Consider the following 18883-nt stretch of genomic DNA (forward strand, 5'->3'; position numbering starts at 1 on the left):
TCCTTCCTTCTTTTCTCTCTTCTTTCCTTCCTTTCTTTCTTCCAAGAAGATGTGACTCCAGGCAGTGGTATTTCTCAGACCTATCTCCTGGATAGGTACACAAATAACCAAACAAATCACATAGAGCAAATCAATGATAAATGCCATAAACAAAGAGCTATGGACATGGAGGTACAGATTCTGGTGTATTCTGACCTGGCCACATTCTGGTGCCTTGAGTTCCAGTGTTGCCACGGCAACACCCTAGACCCACCACAATGAACATTCAGTTTGGATCAAGGGTTGTGGTAAGGGAAAGGGGGTTTAATAAATGACATATTGTAAGTATATGAATGGGTAAACACAACTCTGCTTCCCTTTGGGAATTAGTGGCCAATGTTTTCTGCTAACATCACTTGTTAATTTGTTATTAGAATTTAAGGATTTATCAGTTTATATGACGGATAGTGGAGCTTTGAATATTTGAGAGTAAATAGTAATGTAAAACTACCATTTTGCTTTGTAAAGCATTTGAGAAAACTGGAGCTAAAGGTTTACTGTCCTTATTAAATTTTACATGGGCTAAAACTAAAATTAATTTTAATCTATTAAGAAGATAATGAGCTTTAAGAATAAATTGTAGGAGGGAAAATGCTAACTAAAATTTTGTAGGAGTTAGCCCATAGAGAAGGTAATCCAAACTCCAATATACATGCCAGGCATTTAAATCCAATCTAATAACATCCTGTTCTTTTCCTGTTACTCTTAAAAACTTTCCCCAAAGCCTTCATGTTTTTTTCAGTGAATGCCAACTAGCTATGGCTTCTTTTAGCTGCTTCGAACAGATTCAGATCAAGACCAGATTAGATACAGCAAGCCCTAGTGATGGCATAAACAACCTCCCACAGCTAAACTGACCTGAAATAGTAAGGCAAAACAAAGAATCTTAAGACACTGAGATGTGAGGTTCACAGAGGAAAACAATCAGTGTATTCACAGAGGCACTCATGTATCAGTATTTATATAAGTGCCTACTATGGCCCAGGCATAGAATTGTTCTAGAACTTTTTCCATATGTCTAAATCTATAACAAGAAGCCCCAGTTTTGACCACATTTAAATTTGTGACAATGTATGTGACAAACATTTAAATTAGTTACAACTGGTTCTATCTGAATGGGGCTTATATGCCTTGCTATTTTACTTCAAATGACAATAACCACTAACATTTATTATTGATAACAGAATATTAAGTGTTTACTGTTTGTCAGAAACTGCTAATCACTTTACTGGCATTATCTCATCTTAACCTCACACCAACTCCACGGAGGAGGTACTACTTTTAACCATTTTACAAGTGGAGAAACTGAAGCAAGGACACAGTGTCATAACTGACTTAAAAGCCCATGCACTTATTGTCTGTGCTATACTAACTTATAATTCTAGTAATAAAGAAATAAAGCTGTATTATTCATATGACTATGTAGTGATTCACTTTGGTGAACCCATCTTGGTGGTGTCTGCTCATATAAATTATTTCAAGTTAAACCAACTTTGTCCTCCAATTTTACCTTTCAGGTAAACCACATTCTAGTTAGGCATACACTCTTACTTGCAAAACTAATAGGTAATATTAACTGAGCCTCTAGCATGGTCCAGGGGCTGGTCTAATTCATGAAGCAGGTGCTATTTTAAGCCCTGACAGTTAAGTGTACGTTGCTCATGAGAACCTGAGCCAGGATTCAAACCCAGGCAGTCTGGCTCTAAGGACCTAAGTCACTGCTATATACAGCCCTCCCACTAAAGAGCTTAATAAGCCTATACTGTGACAAATCTTGCGCCTTGAGAAGTACCGTCAAAGAAGAGAGAATTAGAGGACCCAGGACTTCCATTACTTTTACAGCATAACATTTCTTCCTTTGTTGCTAACCCACTGGGGAAGCTAAATTTTAAGTTCAGAATTAGGCATTGAAAAGGAGAGGAACAGCCAAGGTTACTCAGGGGGTCTAAAAACCCACAGAATCAGCTCCCACTGAAGACCTTGCCATTAGCACCATCTACTTCTTGATGGAACTGCTAAGATTCACTCTTTGCTGGATAGGAAGAAACATGAAATTCTTCAAAGAAGATAAATTTCTTCTGTCATTGCCCATCAGTTAACAGAATATCTGTTCCTCCCGTCTTACTGAGTCTATAACCTTAGGTAGGTTCAATGCTCTTTCGTTCATCTTTGAAATGTCTGAACAAGTGGAAAGTGCACTATTCATACAAAATATCAATTATACTTATCTTCAGGATTATAGACATAATGACAGATTTTTATGAGGTGATATAAATGATTAATATTTACTTAGTGCTTTAAATTTTCACAGTCTTATTTACAAGCAGTTGCAATGCCACTTCTATTCCCTAAGTGCAGAAATGGAAGTGACAGTTTGGCAAAGTGACTTACTGAAAGTTACATAGCATATTGGTAGTAGATACTACTATCTTGGCTTGCAGTTTGTCCAAATTCAAAGTTCTAATGCCAGTGACAGTTATTAAACAGTAGCAAGATTGTACTGAGCACTTACCACATACTAGACACTGTACTAAGTACTCTAGGTACAGAATCCATTCTCATAGTAACTCCATGATGAGGTAGCTGTTATTATTCCCATTATAATTTTTTTTTGATGTTTACTTATTTTTGAGAGAGACAGAGTGTGAGCAGGGGAGGGGCAGAGAGAGAGGAAGACACAGAATCTGAAGCAGGATCCAGGCTCCGAACTGTCAACACAGAGCCTGACATGGGGCTTGAACTCATGAACAGCGAGATCAAGACCTGAGTTGCAGTCAGATGCTGAACCGACTGAGCCACCTAGGCACCCCTATTCCCATTTTATACATGAGAAAATGGAGTCTCAGAGAGGTTAAATCATTTACGCAAAATTGCATGCTTATTAGTGGCAAAGAATCAGGATCGAAATCCTGATCTGACTCATAGGACTTCCATTTCCTGGAAAATGGAAGTACACATGTAAAAACACCCCTCTTACCTAAAATGTTAAAAAGTGAGGGGATGGAGGAAGGCAATGATAGCAATGTGCCACGAACAAGGAAGTACAATTATTAGCTTAAACTTATAAACCTGAACTCCAAAGAAAGGAAAAGAATGCAAGGATAAGACACGCTCCTGTGTCTATCATTAGGTTATCTAGGACATTGCTTATGTTCTAAATAAAACCCCACTGAGTAAGGACATCGAACTGTGGTTTAGCTGGTTTACCATAATAGCTTTCTCCATGTACAGTGTTTACTAACAACAATGCTACTTAATAATATAAATAGGGGGGCGCCTGGGGGGCGCAGTCGGTTGAGCGTCCGACTTCAGCCAGGTCACGATCTCGCGCTCCGTGAGTTCGAGCCCCGCGTCAGGCTCTGGGCTGATGGCTCGGAGCCTGGAGCCTGTTTCCGATTCTGTGTCTGCCTCTCTCTCTGCCCCTCCCCCGTTCGTGCTCTGTCTCTCTCTATCCCAAAAATAAATAAACGTTGAAAAAAATTTTTTTTTAAATAAAAAAAAAATAATATAAATAGGAAGCCATTAGTTGATAGTCTGGAATGTTGGTTTTAGGCTTATGTTATAAAGGATACTACATAAATAGAAATGATACTTGTGGGTACACATCAACAGTTACGTGCACATACACAGACACATATACAAATAGAATATTCATTGACCATGCCTGTAAATTACTTTGTGCACCTGAATATCAGAACATGACTACTTTTCCAATTGAAGAGCACCCAGTGAAAAGTAGATCCATTTGCATCAATTTATACTTATCCAGAATGAAGTTTCAAATATTTGCAGGGACTAGATTATGGAGAGAAAGGGTAACAGAATTGAACATGGGACATAATTTTTAAAGCTGACTTTGGGCAGTTGAAAAATGAGTAAGTATCAAGATCAAGATATAATTATGAAAACAGAAGCTTTTCAGATTAAAAAAAACACTTTATTTTTTTTTTTTTTATTTTTTTTATTTTTTTTTTTTTTAAATTTTTTTTTTCAATGTTTATTTATTTTTGGGACAGAGAGAGACAGAGCATGAACGGGGGAGGGGCAGAGAGAGAGGGAGACACAGAATCGGAAACAGGCTCCAGGCTCTGAGCCATCAGCCCAGAGCCCGACGCGGGGCTCTAACTCACGGACCGCGAGATCGTGACCTGGCTGAAGTCGGACGCTCAACCGACTGCGCCACCCAGGCGCCCCAAAACACTTTATTTTTTAATAAAGAATTATACTTTTACCAAATCACTTCTTTCCTCTAAATTGCTTTATTCGAGTGCTTGCTTCAGCAGCACATATACTAAATTGCTTTATTCGAGGGATCAAGGGATTAAGATACATACATCGTCCACAATAGATGTGTCATCTCTTATTTGTCACTCAAATATCCTAGCCATGCAAGGTGGTTCCAAGTCCCTGGACTCCCCAAGCCACTTCACAACTTTTGCTTGAGCTTCTTACTTTGTCTAGAAAGCACTCCATGTTTCCATCTTCCAAAGACTTAACTCAAGGGTGTCTTGCTTTGAGCAACTGTTCCAGATCCATTAGTACTCTCCTTCCTTGTTTAAGAACTGACCATTTCCTCCAAAGTCCATTTCCCTGAAAATTTGCCTATGTGTTACTTTTCATAATGCATAATATCCCTTACTGTATTTACTAATTTAAATGTTCTCACCTGGCTAGACTGTAAGCTCTGTTGAACGCTGGCTTACTTGCTTTCTTTCTTTATTTTTTAATGTGTATTTATTTGAGAGAGAGAGAGACTGAGTGCAAGCAGGGAAGGGGCAGAGAGAGAGACACAATCTGAAGCAGGCTCCAGGCTCTGAGCTGTGGTTAGCACAGAGCCCAACAATAGGGCTAGAACTCAGCAAGAACTGAGTTCAAAGTTGGACACTGAGCCGAAGTTGGACACTTAACTGACTGAACCACCCAGGCATCCTGAATGCTGGCTTTCTATACCAAATTTTTTGAATGTCTCCAAAGATTGAATTGTTTGAGGTGTCATGAGGCTAGAATCTTAGTTGAGTGCCAGAGCATTTCCTTTCACATTTTGTATAAGCTCCTACTTTCATAAGAGCTACCTTCTTAGGAAACAGAACATTCAAAATTCTTTAATTTGCTGACCATTCTTTTCTTTTTAATTAATTAATTTATTGTTGAGAGAGAGAGAGAGCAAGCATGAAGGGGGAGGGGTAGAGACAGAGAAGGAGACGGAGAATCCCAAGCAGTTTCTGTACTGTCAGAAGACAGTCAGATGGGGGGCTTGAACCCACAAACCAGGAGATCATGACCTGAGTGGAAATCAAGAGTCAGATGCTTAACTGACAGAGCTACTCAAGGGCCCCTCTATGCTTCATTTTATAAAGTTTATTTAATTTTTAATTTAATTTTAATTTTTAATTAATTTTTTAATTTTTAATTGTTAAATTAATTTTTATTTAATTTTTTAAAGTTATTTAATTTTGAGAGAAAGAGCATGTGAACAGGGAAGGGCAGAGAGAGGGAGAGAGAATCCAAAGCAGGCTCTGCATTGTCAGCACAGATCCCAACTTGGGGCTCGATCTCAGGAACCCGTGAGATTATGACCTGAGCTGAAATCAAAAGACTGACATTTAACCAACAGAACCACCCAGGCACCCCCAATTTGCTGACCATTCTTAAATGGGCCCCTCCTGAGATGAAGATCTCTCTTTGTCTCCAGAGCACTTCAAGGACTACCCAAAAAGTATATCTATTATCCTTGTAAATGTTAAGGCTCTTATCTAGCCAAAAACCTCTAGTGAGCACAGTGAGTTCTGCCATCTGAGCAAATTTTTCCTTCTGGTAAAGGGCTATATTCTAGGACCAAAATGACTTTGTTTTTTGCCATGTATTTTACCTAACATTTTTCTGTTTTAGTTTTACAGTATGACCCATCAGAAAAGCAAGGTGAAGTCTGCATTTTCTAAAAGGATTTCTAATAAATGTATTTAGGACATAGATTTTACAAACAGAGGTCAGAGAGTCATGAGTTTCCTCTTTTTTAGGTAATGGAAGTAAAGTAGCAGGATTTAAAGTACTATAACAATGATCAGAAATATGTAACAGAGAAAGTAATAGGATTTCATAGGAGGCAAGCTTCTTTGCTAAGAAATGTGGTATGTTTTCAGGACGCCTGGGTGGTTCAGTCAGTTAAGTGTCTGACCTCAGGTCAGGTCATGATCTCACAGTCCGTGGGTTCAAGCCCCACATCGGGCTCTGTGCTGACAGCTCAGAGCCTGGAGCCTGCTTTGGATTCTGTGTTTCCCCCTCTCTCTGCCCCTCCCCTGCTCATGCTCTGTCTCTGTCTCAAAAATAAATGAAAAAAATTAAAAAAAAAAAAAGGAATGTGGTATGTTTTCAGAGAAAATCAAAGATGGTACAGCAGGGAGGAACACCAGATTTAAAGGAGGCCCGAAAACAGGCTGCCTCTGTCTAGGAGTTTAGCCTCTGTGGTCATTGTTATTACACAAACCACAATGAGAGGCTGTTGCAGGGCTCATTTTAACTTGCAAAAGTTCAGTTCATATTTGGGTTCCCAAAGCAGAAGTTTCATTTCCCAAGGACTTAGTTAAATCATACATCTGCTTTTAACAGACACTGTTTAATTTTTGTTAATTTATTTTTGAGAGAGAGTCAGTGTGCAAGTGGCAGAGGGGCAGAGAGAGAGGGAGACATAGAATCTGAAGCAGGCTCCAGGCTCTGAGCCATCAGCACAGAGCCCGACGCGGGGCTCGAACCCAAGAACTGTGAGATCATGACCTGAGCCAAAGTCAGAGGCTTAACCGACTGAGCCACCCAGGCATCCCCCGACACTGTTTAAAGATACTGTTATTTCAGAAGAATCAGGAACCCACTGTCTGAAAAACATAGTGCCACTCAAGAATCTTCTTAATTGTGTCTTAGTTCCTGGCCTGATGAACTTTTGAACAAGCTATAATCTGTCAGAAGTAAAGGATTTATCTCTTCAATATAAATCATATCCTAACTAAAGAACCTGACTGATAAAACTGTATATTCTCATTGGGAAACTTATGACCTTTCTGGTAAAACAGTAAATAGAGATTTGGAATCAGTCTTAGGACTGATAGATAGAATCACAGAGAAATTTACTGTCTTTGAGGCCTTGGTTGTAGAATTATGCAAAGTAGAAGTATGACTGAGTCACATTCCAGGCATAATTTTCCAAGATAATTGTTGATTTTCCCAAGAAAAGGCGAACAAACACCATTTGGATATAAGGGAAATATCAAATAGTGAAATTATCTGGGAGAACCATAAACTCGTCAGTAGAAGGCACCAGAAAACAGTTCATATTCCAAGACTCGCCAGAAAATCCTCACCTTTTGTGTTCACTACTTGTAAACTATAACATACATGTAAACTACACAATGATCCATACCCATTACTAATCAACATGCCCCGTCCTGCTGGATTGGAATTAAAAGAACTGCTTTAAATCAAACTTCAAAGTCCCAATAAATATCCCAACTTTGCCCTTCCTTCTCTGAGACTGATCACAATATTTTGACCTCTAGACTGTTCACCAAATCGGCAAGGCTCTTTCTGAGAGAGAGGAGGCACTTCCCATGATGAGTGGAAGCCTTCGGGTCAGGGATGCCAGATTTAGCATATAAAAATACAGGAAGCTGTGGTGCCTAAGTGCCTCAGTCAGCTGATAGTCCTACCCTTGATTTTGCCTCAGGTTATGATGCCAGGGCTGTGGGGTTGAGCGCTGTGTTGGGCTCTGCACTGAGTGGGGAGTCTGCTTAAGATTCTCTCTCTCATTCTCTCTCTCTCTCTCTCTCTCTCTCTCTCTCTCTCTCCTGCCCCATTTCCCTGCTCTCTGTCTCAAAAAAAAAAAAATATATATATATATACATATATATACACACATATATATATGTACACACACACACATGTATATGGAACTGCTCTGTAAGATACTGTAATCATTGATAAATGTCATTACACATTTGTCAAAATCCATAAAATATAAAACACCAAGAGTAAAACTTAATGTAAACTATGATCTTGATAGTTGTCTATGATAATGTGATTATGTGTCAATGTAGGTACGTCAATTGTAGGAAATACTCCTTTCTAGTAGAAGATATTGATGATGCGGGAAGACATGTATGTGTGGGGTATTGGGGAAAAACAATTTCTCTGCTGTTTAAAGTTCTAGCTTTTCTAGAAAAGCTGTCTAAATTGACATGAGACAGATTAACAAGAGAAAGAAACAGTTTAGTTATGTGCACACAGAGGCCTAATAATGAAATTAAGACCTAGAGAAATGACTAAGGCAGGCAGTTTTTAGACAAAGAGACAAATAATCAGTGAAGAACTGACAAGACAAAGAAAAATGATGTTTGGGAGCTAAAATTATTAATGAATTCTAAACAGCTCGGGCTGGGGTAGTAAATAGTAAAAAGTAACAAGGTTTATTTATTATACAGCCTTCTTGGCACTAAATTCCCTATCTCTGGTACTAAGGATGTCTCTTCACTTCCTGGTACAGGGAGGATATGTTTACATGGGAGATTTATTTCCTACTTTACTGAGACAAAGAGGGGTCAGAGTGTTCCTCTTGCACTGGCTGTTTCTTATGTAACTTGTAATTCAAAATAATCAATATGCCAAAGTGGCACATCTGGGGATGGCCTTCCCTTCGTCCCTATAGGGGAAGTGGGTATATGGAAAAACTCTGTATCCTTCTCTAAATTTTGCTATGTACATAAAATTGTTCTAAAACAATAGTCATTAAAAAAAAATACAAGAAGCCCTGTTGAATTTTAATTTCAGACAAATAACAAATTATTTTTTAGTGTAAGTGTGTCCCATGTAATATTTAGAACATACATATACAACAAAAATAATCTGAAACACAGATTTACCTGGGCTTTATTTATTTTATTTGACAACCCTACTTTCAATATGTGTAGGGTATTTGTGGTTGACATATTGTGAGATGCAGGCTTGTGGGTTGTGTAAGTACTACCGGCAAAGCCAGGACACTTAATTTTAAATGAAATCTGCTCATCTTGAAATTTCCTCAAGCAAATATTTTTTTGGGTTTGTCATTCTTTTTCCCAGTGCGTAATGCAGCAGACAGTTTGGTTACATACCCCAAAGCCATTTCCAGCCCCCTCCTTTCTTGCACTTCTATCTTTAAAGCTAAAAAAATCAGTTATTCACTTCCCAGCCTCCCTTAAATCCAGGGATTTGTATTGTGACCCATTTTTATATTAAGATATAATAGGAAGTTTGCTTGGTAGCTTCCTAGAAAGATTTTCTTCACTGGAAAAAGTAAACAAAGTGAGGAAAATACCTTTTTTTCTTTCCCCATCCTTCCCCATCCTGTTATATTTTCTGATGAGGAAAAATTTGGAGCTGCTAAAACCAGCATGTGTCCATCAGGAGAAAGCCCACGTTGTGTTACTGTTCCATCTTGGAACTATCTTTGTCCTATGACACAAATACATGTCTTTATTATTTAAGGCACTGATCATTGCATAGTCTGTTATATACAGCCTAAAACATCCTACTAAATATTATTTATGTTTGGAATATTTAATATAACCATCATGTTTGCATGTATTGATTAGGAAATGTATGGTTATGGTCTATTTGTTCCTTCCTAGAATGACTATGATACAGTTGAATAGGTTTTGTGCAAACCTTTGGAGCAACCTAATATTTCAATGAGAATGAAAAGAAGAACACATAGACAACTGCAATGACTCCATATACAAACATCATTAAAGGGACCTGTAACTCGAAACTGCCATGCAGGGGCACCTGGGTGGCTCAGTCAGTTAAGCATCTCTCTTTTTTTTTTTTTCTCTTAATTTATTTATTTTGGGGAGAGTGCCAATGGGGAAGGGGTAGAGAGTGGGGAACAGAAGATCTGAAGAGGGCTCTGTGCTAACAGGCTTACAGCAGTGAGCCAGATGTGGGGCTCAAACTCACAAACTGGGAGATGATAACCTGAACTGAAGTCAGACACTCCACTGACTCAGGCACTCAGGTGGCCTAAGTATATGACTCTTGATTTCAGCTCAGGTCATGATCTTAGGATCTTGAGATTGAGGCCTGTGTGGAGGCTGCTTGAGATTCTCTCTTTCCCTCTCCCTCTGCCCCTCCTCCTGAATTACACTCCGTCTCTCTCTCAAACAAAAGAAACTGCCATGCTAATAGTATTAAACTCAATATTTTGTTGATCTTATCCCATTTCTTACATTCACTCCTTTTATTTGTTTGTTTGTTTAGGATTATTCTAGTTCTATGAAAAATGCTGTTGTTATTTTGATACGGATGGCATTGAATGCGTAGATTGATTTGGGTAGTATGGACATTTTAAAAATATCTGTTCTTCCAACCCATGAGTATGGAATGTCTTTCCATTTCTTTGTGTACATTCATTCCTTTTCAAAATAGCTTTAATGAGACATAATTCACATGCTATATAATTCACACTCTCTCTTCAAAAAGGATTTGCATCCAGTACCTGGATGGCTCAGTGAGTTGAAGGTCTGGCTTTGGTTCAGATCATGATGTCACGGTTTGTGAGTTTGAGCCCCACATGGGGCTCACTGCTGTCAGTGCAGAGTCTGCTTCAGATCCCCTGTACCCCCCACTTCCCCTCCCCAACTTGCACTCTCTTTCTCTCTCAAAAATAAACATAAAAAAAAAAATTGTGTCTTACTTTGTAGAAAGACTTGATGACTATCAAGTTGAACCTTTCTTACTTCACCTCCACCCATCCTAGAAAGCTACCGATCTCTATTTCTACACTTACCACTCCCAAGTCCAATCCCTCCACCCTTGATTCCTTATCTCATTGGTTTTTGCTCTGTTAAGAATCTTTCAAGCCTTTCTATTTGTGTGCTGAGCTACCTCTTAGACGGGCCTTTCCAAAGGAAGCATCAACAGAGGGTGTGACAGAAATGAGATCAGCTAAGCAGTGTGGTCAGACAGCAAGAGGTCTGGGCAGGGCACGATTGCTGACTACTTGGAGACTGCAGGGCTTGACAAGTTTGGGAAACTGAACAGGCTTTAAAGCCTCTTCCCAAGTAGCAATCAAGGTCAGAGAAGCAAACTAATTAGACTCTTTAGGACGGTGGTCCAGAGCGAGAGCTAGAAAGGACTTGTTCCCTGAGTGAAGCCTTGGAAACTACTGCCCTCTTATCTACTTTAGCCCAGGTATCCTCTAGTCAGCACCTCTCCTTGTCAGAACCTTTGAGATACCAAGGAAATTTAAGTACTTCATAATCTTTAACAAACAAACAAAAAGTTTTTAAAAGAAGTATGGAAGGAAGGAAAGAAAAAAGAAAAGGAAATAAGGAAAGAAAAAGAAAGATAGTCCGTCTTCATGTATTCAAGAGCTCTCAGTGGCCAGTTCAGGTTCAAGGCTTGGCTGGAGAATTCTCTCTCATAGTGGGCTAATTCTTCAGAGCCTTGTAATTTTCTTCATTGTTTTCCTCTTTCAGGACTCAGCTTAAGAAAAGGACAGCAAATAGATACCAAGGCAAAGACAATTTACGGATATGGCTGCCAGCCAGTGAATCCGTACATCCTTCTCGTGAGCTCCTGTAGGTCACCTATGACCTAAATCCTAAATCCAACGCTCTCTTCTTGGACTTAAATTCTTTTATGCTCTGAGCAGCAAACTTTTTTTTTCTCCCATGCAACATACTTCTAAAAGCTCCTCCTATGGTTCCTATACGACCTTCCTACTACCTGACTGTATTACAGCAGTTGACCCCTGACCACTACTTGATAGTCACTAAGCTTTAGTTCTTGGTTCTCCACTGCTTGCTGTCTTCCTCCCCTCTCCCCTGGAAACCACTTTATTTCCTGAGGGTCAGCTCTTGACAATTACTGAATACCTCTTGGTTTCATATTACCAGCTGTGTAATCATTCCTGAGTTACAATCCCATCTCTCTGTTACCCTGGATGTCCTATGATTACTTCAAATACACTTTTTAACTTTCTGTATTTATTCTGAGAGAGAGAGAGAGAGGGAGGAGGGACAGAAAGAGAGAGAGAATCCCAATCAGGCTCCATGCTGTCAGCACAGAGCCCAACATGGGGCTAGAACTCACAAACTGTGAGATCATGACCTGAGCTGAAATCAAGAGTTGGTCGCTTAACCAACTAAGCCACCCAGTGCACCTAATTACTTCAAATTCAAACATGAAAATCAGCCTTGGCCTTACCCACTTAAAAAGGCTTGTCCCGCTATTTTCTCCCCATTGTTTTACTACATTAGTAAAATGCCAGTTCCTTAGTCACCCAACTCTGTTAATCAGCAGCCTCTCTCCATTCCTATTCTTCTATGAGAAAATTTCAAAATCTCCTAGCCCTTCTTCTGCAGGATGAAAATTTCCCAGGAAGAAGACTGAAAAAACAAATGTACCATTTTAGACACCAAAGTTCAACATCTACAGTAGAAAGTTAGACACGTGTAAAAATACCATCCTATATACTTTTTAAACTTCATTTTTTAATACACAAACTTGATGAGATTTTTTTTCAGAAATATATACAGCATAAGTGTCTTTTTCATATATAGCAAAAAGGCATTTCTTTTATCTACCTCAAGTTTTTAACATTCAGAAAGCCAAAGACCCTATTTATTGAAAATCCATTATTGATTCAGACACATGTGCATTAATTAAAGCACTATTTACAACCTGGAGCTCACCTTCTCTCTATGGATGCTTTTGATCCAAGAACTATAATCAAAATCTTTTGCACTGAGAATAGGGCAGTATTCTTCTAGAACACAGGGAAAGAAAAGTACTATGGCCATTTGAATCTCTAGCAATTTCAGGTACAGAAATAAGGGTTTGTAGGAAGCTGTTTACTGAATTTCCTTCCTAAAAACATTTTCTGTTTCTTTCCTCTGCTACAAAGAAAAGGAAAAATCAGCAGGTGAAATACATTCCTCATCTCTGCTTTCTTCTATTTGTTCAGAGCTCTGCCAGATGGTTTTCTGTGGAATTAATTTTCTACCTGGTGTCTATAGATTTGTTATTATTATTTTTTTAATACTAGTGGCAGCAACCATGCCAAGTTATATAGAGTTATATAGAGAGCACTTTTCAGGAATGGTATTCTTGCCTTTTTTCCTATCTGACGTTCTCTCTGCTAATTCACATGCTAATATTTTCCAAAGATTCAGGAGAGTTGGCACTCTTGTGTGGTTGGAGTATAAGTTATTCTGTATTAACCTTGGGACTCAAAGTGACAGAAACAGAATTAAAACTCAAACCCACTTAAGAAAAAAAAAAAGCAGGTGGGGAAGATTTGGGAATCACGTAATTGGGCAGGAAAGGCACGACACTGGACTGGACCAAGAGTTCAAGTGAGGTTGTCATGATGTCCTCATAGTTCCTATAAAAATGGAACTTAGCTGGGGAGCCTGGGTGGCTCAGTCTGTTAAGCATTCAACTTCAGCTCAGGTCATGATCTCACAGTTCATGGGTTCAAGCCCCATGTCAGGCTCTGTGCTGACAGCTTGGAGCCTGAAGCCTGCTTTGGATTCTGTGTCTCTCTCTCCGCCCCTCCCTCACATGCACTCTCTCTCTCTCAAAAATAAATAAATCTAAATTTAAAAAATTTTTAATAAAAAAATAGAACTTAGCTCTACTGTTCTCTCTTTGTTCTTCCCTAAAACACTCAGTCATCATCTAAGCTCAGGGATCCTGGTTTTTCTTTAAACAATGCAAGAGTTCCCTGCTACCTGCTGCAGAAAAATCCCAGAGAAGGATCCTGACCCATGCAGCCGGGTCTGTTCCTGAATCAATTATAGTGGCCAGGGAACCCAAGGTGAGCAGTACTGCCCAGCAATTAAGGGCACATAGTCTGGTAGGATTTTGTAGATTTCTGTAATCTACTTCCATTGTACTCTCAGACACTTGCCAGGCTCATAATCCTGTTCTCCTGAGAGCTACCACTGCTAATCTCCACTACAGGATAGGGCCCTGGAGCCTAAGCATTGACCAGAGAGAGGCAGTTTAGGTTGTATTCCTTTCATCCATCTCTCTCTAGCATCTGTTTCTACTTCCCTAGGCAGAAGGAGGAGGGGGGGGGGGTGGTAAAAATAAGGATACACTTAGTCCCCTTTTTCTAAATTTGAGATTATGTGTGAGAGTTCTTATGACGCGTTTGTAACTTTCAAGGACTGCTTCTCGGAGAACCATGCTAACCATCAGCAGAAACTTGGACTTGTGCAGTTGGCCATCACTTTTTCTAGTTTATCTTGTGAGGTTGTTTTGCTTTCCTAATGTAGTTGTTACTGACAAAATTGTGCTGTTTTTAATAATACTTTTTTTTTGGGGGGGGGGCAGGTGTTTGGGTGGCTCAGATGGTTGAGCATCCGACTCTCATTTCAGCTCAGGTCATGACCTCATGGTTTGCGCGTTTGAGCCCAGAGTTGGGCTTTGTGCTGATAGTGCAGAGCCTGCTTGGGATTTCCTCTCCCTCTCTTTCTGCTCCTCCCTCACTTGTGCTCATGTGTGCAAGCATGCACACTTTCTCTCTCTCAAGATAAATAAATTACCAAAAAAATATGCATATATTATTTAGTTAGATATTGGTGGATCGTGTGTGACTCAGCTACACTTACCTTTACGTAGAAATAGCCTCACTTATATGGCATAATTAAATGGGCCACTTAAGTGGTTCTTACCTAGACACAGATTGCTTCAAGGGCACTTTGCTATGTTGTCTGAGGCAGAAAAGAGGCTGGTAGTTTCTTTTGTTGGAAAATTTCATGTTCTACCTCATCAGTTATTCCATAACACATACATGATTGAGTGCAAGCTTAGTTCCTGATAAGTTTGTTTATACTCTAACCGGAGGGGAAAAAAAATTTTCACCTCTGCACGCAACTTCAGTTTTCTTTGCTCTCAGAATATTTCAGTATTTTGTAATTATTCCTTGCCACGCTTGAGAAACATTCCCAACATTTTTGTTCATTAATTTACCTCCCTTACCTCTTCTCACCTTTCTAGCTAGGGGGAAGTGGTATGCTCTGAAGATTTCCAAACCTTACTCCCCATTCTTTCTTTTTTTTTAAGGCCATTTGTTTCTAAGTTTATTTATTTTGAGAGAGAGAGTGAGTGTGTGCAGGGAGAGGGAGGGGCCGAGAAAGTTTTGTTGTTGTTGTTTTTTAAGGCTATTTTTTAGAGAAGTTTTAGTTTCATAGCAAAATTAAGAGGAAGGAACAGAGGTGTTCCAAATAACCCTGCTGTCACATGCATAGCTTCTCCATTATAAACATCCTCCACCAGAGTGATACATGTTTTTTAATGTCTGTTTAATTTTGAAACAGATAGAGCAAGGAGAGGAGGGGCAGAGAGAGAGGGAGAGAGAGACAGAGGATCTGAAGCAGGTTCTGTGATGACAGCAGGGATGTGGGGCTTGAACTCATGAATCGTGCGATCATAACTGGAGCCACAGTTGAATGCTTAACCGACTGAGCCACCCAGGTGCCCCCAGAGTGACAAATTTTTTATAGTTGATGAACCTACACTGACACATAATAATCATCCAAAGTTCATAGCTTACCTTAGGTAAGCTTCACATTTTTTTTTTTTTTTGGTATATTTGTAAATTAATTTATTATTTATTTACATCCAAGCTGGCATATAGTGCAACAATGATTTCAGGAGTAGATTCCTTAGTGCCCCTTACCCATTTAGCCCATACCCCTCTCCCATAACCTGTCCAGTAACCCTCTGTTTGTTCTCCATATTTAACAGTCTCTTATGTTTTGTTCCCCTTCCTGTTTTTATATTATTTTTGCTTCCTTTCCCTTATGTTCATCTATCTGTTTTGTACCTTAAAGTCTTAGAGTTCATTCTTGATGGTGTACATTCTGTAGGTTTGGACATGTATCCATCTTCGTAGTATCATCCAGAGTATTTTCAACGCCCTTTGGAAAAGCCTCTGTGCTCCACCAATTCATCCCCCACCCTCGATCCCAGGCAATCACTGATCTTTTCGTTGTCTTCATAGTTCTGTTCTTTTCAGAATGTCATTTAGCTGGAATGATACAATGTGTAGCCTTTCAGACTGGCTTCTCTCACTTAGTAATATGCATTTAAGATGCCTCCATGACTTCTTATGGCTTAATAACTCATTTCTTTTTAGCACTGGCTAATGTTCCATTGTCTAGATGTGCCACAATTTATTTATTTACCTGTTTATCTCCTGAAGCACATCTTGGTTGCTTCCACATTGGGCAATTATAAATAAGGTTATTATAAACATCTGTGTGCAGGATTTTGTGTGGACATGCATGTTCAACTCCTTTGGGTAAATACCAAGGAGCCCGACTGCTGGATCAAATGGTAAGAGTTTATTTAGTTTATAAGAAAGCACCAAACTATTTTCCAATGTGGGACCAATTTGCAGTCCCACTAGCAATGAATGAGAGTTCCTGTTGCTCCATATCCTCACCAGCATTTGCTGTTGTCAGTGTTGGAGATTTTAGCCATTCTAATAGATGTATAATAATATCTCAAGTTGTTTGTTTTCTTATTGTTGAGTTTTAATAGTTCTTTGTGTATTTTGGATAACAGTCTTTTATCAGATATGGTTTTTGCATATATTTTTCCCCAGTCTATGGTTCATTTTCTCATTCTTTTGACATGTTTTTCACAGAGCAAAAGTTTTTATTTTAAATTTTTTTTTAACGTTTATTTATTTTTGAGACAGGGAGAGACAGAGCATGAATGGGGGAGGGTCAGAGAGAGGGAGACACAGAATCAGAAACAGGCTCCAGGCTTCGAGCTGTCAGCACAGAGCCCGACGCGGGGCTCGAACTCACGGACCGGACCGTGAGATCATGACCTGAGCCGAAGTTGGCCGCTCAACCAACTGAGCCACCCAGGGGCCCCTAAAAGTTTTTATTTTAATGAAGTCCACCTTATCCATTGTCTCTTTCAGGGATCGTCCCCTTGGTGTTACATTTAAGAAATCAACATCAAACCCAAGGACATCTAGGTTTCTCCAATGTTATCTAGGAATTTTATAGTTTTGCATTTCACACTTAGATCTGTGATCCATTTTTTTCAATGTTTGTTTGTTTGTTTGTTTATTGAGAGAGACAGATACAGCATGAGCAGGGGATGGGCAAAGAGAGAGGGAGACACAGAATCCGAAGCAGGCTCCAGGCTCCGAGCTGTCAGCACAGAGTCCAATGCGGGGCTCAGACCCACAAACCATGGTAATGACCAGAGCTGAAGTCAGAGGGTTAACCCAATGAGTCACCCAGGCGCCACAGTCTGTGATCCATTTTCGAGTTAGTATTTGTGAAGGGTTTAAGGTGTGTCTAGATTAATTTTTTGCACACCGTTGTCGATTTTTTTTGCATTTGTTGCAAACACTATCTTTGCCCTATTGTATTCCCTTTACTCCTTTGTCAAAGAGCAGTTGACTATATTTATGTGGGTCTATTTCTGGGCTCTTTATTCTGTCTCTGATTTGTTTGTCTATTCTTTTGCCAATACCACATTGTCTTGATTGCTGTATCTTTATAGTAAGCCTTAAAATTGGTTAATGTCAGTCCTCCAACTTTGTTCTTCTCCTTCAATATTGTGTTCACTGGTTGTGGGTCTTTTTCCTCCCTATAAAACTTTAGAATCAATTTGTCAGTATCCACAAAATAACTTGCTGGGATTTTCATCGGGACAGTCCCTTTTCTTCATTACTTTTCCAGACTCCATAGCCCTCAAGTTGCTCCTGGTTAAACAAAACCCCCTGCTGCTGTCTCCCATATGGCCTCTCCTTTCTGTATGCTCCCCTTTTTCTCCAAACAAAAGCTCACACGTATTTTTTACGAAACCAACCTGTTAGTGCAGAAGTATAAAAAAATAAAGAAGCATTCCCCCAATAAAACATGTCTAGCTGTAAAGATGGTAGTGATTTTTTCAGTGATAGTAAGATGTTAAGTGATCTTGAAACAGCATAAACGAGCGTCATCCCATGTGACTCCTTAGAGACCCAAATTACTCTTCTCCAATGTCTCCTCTTTGAGTTATACCTGACTCTACTACCAGTTTTCATCCAAATCCACTGGGAAATGGAAAAATTCCACTTTTGTTTCTTGGCCAGGAATTGTTTGATCTTCAAAGTCTTGTGAGAAGACACAGCAAAGAACAGCCAAGGGCACACACCACAATGGAAGAGAAAGGGAGAGAGAGCAAAATCCCGTCTCTCAACTTCTCCTTCCCACTGAAGAAAAGTCCCAATAGGCATGAGGACAGTCACAGTCTGATTAAAGCTGCAACTGATGTGTGTGACTTACTGGTAATCCCAGGACTTTCCTAGAAATATTTGCCTTTAACCAAGTGAGTATCTACCTAATTGGCTAAGTATCAGGAGTATTTTGGTTGGAAATGTTGATTTTAACTTTCAACAAAGCATGGTCTTTATAGTTTGGGAGTGGGTCAAGGTAAGGAGATCAGCTTTTCTTCCATCATTAGGAAGGGGAAGAGAAAAGTGTTTGGGGAAGATGGTTCTTCCTACTAGAAAAATCACTGAAGTGACTTACTTAAAGAAGTCATCTCACCTCCCTATCTCTTCTTACCTTGTTAGCAAGGAGGGAAGTGATAGACTCTGACTGTATTCACTTTGGGATTCAGGGGTCTTTGGAAAACACTTAGAGGGTCTTTGCAGCCCAAGAAATCTGAGTTCAAATCTTTGGGTGGTGATATGATCCAAATCTAATATGATCTTGGTCAATATGTAGTCTTTTTAAGTTTAGGTTTCTTCATTTATAATACAGAGATATTACCTTTATAGATTTGTTGAGATTTT

The sequence above is a fragment of the Prionailurus viverrinus genome, chromosome A1 (genome assembly GCF_022837055.1).
Source record: "Prionailurus viverrinus isolate Anna chromosome A1, UM_Priviv_1.0, whole genome shotgun sequence".
NCBI classification, from domain to species: Eukaryota; Metazoa; Chordata; class Mammalia; order Carnivora; family Felidae; genus Prionailurus; species Prionailurus viverrinus.